Here is a 3,332-nt window from a genome sequence, read left to right on the forward strand (position 1 = left end):
CGGGGGCGACTCCAAAACCAACAAAGGCTGTAACTGTCGAAAGAAACCTGATGGACCTGAGTCCGCCTGAATTTCGGGAGTTCTTCGGGAGAAAATTTGTCCCGGGAGGTTTTCGGGAGAGACGCTGAATTTCGGGAGTCTCTCGGAAAATCCGGGAGGGTTGGCAAGTATGTTATTACGCCTAATTTGGACAACCAGGTATGGTGAAGATAAGGTCCTTTTCAAAATAATTTATAAAATAAAATAAGATAAATAAATTAAAACTCTCCTTGAAGTTACCTAGCTGAATGTAACTGAGTCTATGGTGGTGATCTTAACTTTTCTCTGTTTTATTGTGAGTGTTATTGTCATTTTATTCTCTGTATACACCAACCTGTCTGGGAACTACAGGCTGAAATTAGCCTTTGCCTAAAATCTGTCATATTTACATATTTTACATATTTTCATTAATATGTGTGGTCCCTATTTTAAATACAAAAATATATTGAACTGAGTTGGACACTCCTGACTTACAGTTTATTTTGAAAATGCTACATTGCTGCTCATTCTCTGGAAAAGCAGGTAGCGTGCTGACATGAATACAAGATGCATTAATGCATACTTGCCAACCCTCCCGAATTTTCCGGGAGACTCCCGAAATTCAGCGCCTCTCCCGAAAACCTCCCGGGACAAATTTTCTCCCGAAAAACTCCCGGGACAAATATTCTCCCGAAAATCTCCTGATTTTCAGCCGGAGCTGGAGGCCACGCCCCCTCCAGCTCCATGTGGACCTGAGTGAGGACAGCCTTTTCTTTATGACAACAGGGTGACAAGAACTAAATCATCCAGACTAGAGATACATTGTATTATTATGTTTATCTTACCTAAAAATAAATATATTTATTAATTTAAAAAAATAAAAAAATAAAAAAATTTTTTACTATGTTTTGCTAAAAACATCAACATTAATTGTATTTTTATTTGTATTTTTTCTGACTCCTTATTACATCCAGCCATAGAATTATACATTCAAATAAACATATTTGAAATAATTAATTTTAAATTATCATAATAATTCATTTAAAATGACCATATTTAATTATTAAAATAATTGCTTGTTTATCAACAACTTTAGCATTTTATTCATTACATTTTGAAACTCTCAGAAGCCAAGTTATGTTATATTCCTTAATATTTATTAATGCAAGTTTGAAGTATCAATTATCTAAACACAGTTTTGTTTGCATATTTTCAGGATATATATATATATATATATATATATATATATATATATATATATATATATATATATATATATATATATATATGTATATATATATATATATATATATATATATATATAAGCGCATATGCCAAATTTTCAAAGAGAACGGCCTACGGATCACGATTGAAGCCAACAAGCAAACCGTCAACTTCCTTGACGTCACTTTCAACCTGAGAAATAACAGCTACCAACCATTCACGAAACCCAACACAACACTCCAATACGTGCACCATGACAGCAACCACCCACCCACCACCACGAAAAGAATACCTACCGGAATCAATAAAAGGCTATCGATGCTGTCATCTAGCAAAGCTGAATTTGACCAAGCAACCCCCCCGTACCAAAAAGCCCTTGATGAAAGCGGATACAATTTCACCCTCACCTATGAACCCACGCCAGGAAACCAGCCAAAAAAGAACAGAAAACGAAACGACATCATCTGGTACAACCCCCCATACAGCAAAAACGTCTCAACGAACATTGGACACAAATTCCTCAATCTGATTGACAAACACTTTCCCAAAGACAACACCCTAAGAAAAGTATTCAACAAGAACAACATTAAATTGAGCTACAGCTGCATGAACAACATACGACAAATCATCTCAAACCACAACAAAACAATTGCAAATGAGCCGTCGACCCCCAGACAGAGCGACTCCAAAACCAACAAAGGATGTAACTGTCGAAAGAAACCTGATTGCCCTCTCAACGGGGGGTGCTTACAAACATCAGTTGTCTACCAATCTAAGGTAATACGCAAGGACATTAACACATCCGACACATATGTAGGATTAACCGAGGGAGAATTCAAAACCAGATGGAACAATCACAAGGCTTCTTTCAGGAACAAAAACCTGCGAAATACCACAGAACTCAGCAAACACATTTGGGACCTCAAAGACAATAATGTTGAATATTCAATAACATGGCAAATTCTTGCATCCAGCACACCTTACAATAGTGGTAATAAAAGATGCAACCTATGCTTGAAAGAGAAACTGTTTATTATTTACCGTCCAGACCTGTCATCCCTCAACAAGCGCAGCGAAATTGTAACAACATGCCGCCATAGACGGAAACACCTCCTAGGTAACACATGAGCCAATCACCACGCCCCTAAGCCAGCCTGTACCCACCCACTCTGTGCCCTATATAAACCATGGTGTGCGAATGCTCCCATTAAAATCTCCTGATGATTGAGGGTACCCCCCCTCATGAAACAGGCCTGTAGAGATGAAATAGTCTTGTGATTTTTTTCCCACACATACATATATATATATATATATATATATATATATATATATATATATATATATATATATATATATATATATATATATATATATATATGAAATACTTGACTTGGTGAATTCTAGTTGTCAATATACTCCTCCCCTTTTAACCACGCCCTGCCCCACCCCCGACCACGCCCCCACCCCCCCACCTCCCGAAATCGGAGGTCTCAAGGTTGGCAAGTATGCATTAATGTCTTTCCTGATTAAGAAACAGCACCCGTTTTGCCTTTATCATTAAAAACAATCTGAAAAATCTCTGTTTATTTTCTACAATTAAACTTGGTTAAAAGAATTCAGTGTCTGTATCTTAGTACTTTATGAGCACATTCAACAATACCACAATAGTAATGATAACCGTGATAGTCTAGGTCACAATAACCATGATATGAAATTGTCCTATCCATCCCTAATTTACACAGTACTTAAACACATAGGATGTAACGTCTAGAAGATCTCTTTTTTGGTTATAAAAATAATAATACATACAATACAATAGTACAAACTGACATCATTTTATGTGTGGTTCATCTTTCTTAATAAATGTATTATTTCTTTCCATTTTGACCGAACATTTGCATGTACTGTGTACAATTGTATGTATTTTATACTTGAATATTATCTGACCATGCATCAAACATTATCATGTTATCACATGATATTTACTCAAATACAAATATAAGTTTGAATATCTTTTTGTCTTGACTGATTATTTCAAATCAAGCTATCCATCAATTTTTTATGTACAACAAATATAATAATGCAAATGC

Source organism: Nerophis lumbriciformis, linkage group LG36 (assembly GCF_033978685.3).
Source record: "Nerophis lumbriciformis linkage group LG36, RoL_Nlum_v2.1, whole genome shotgun sequence".
NCBI lineage: Eukaryota > Metazoa > Chordata > Actinopteri > Syngnathiformes > Syngnathidae > Nerophis > Nerophis lumbriciformis.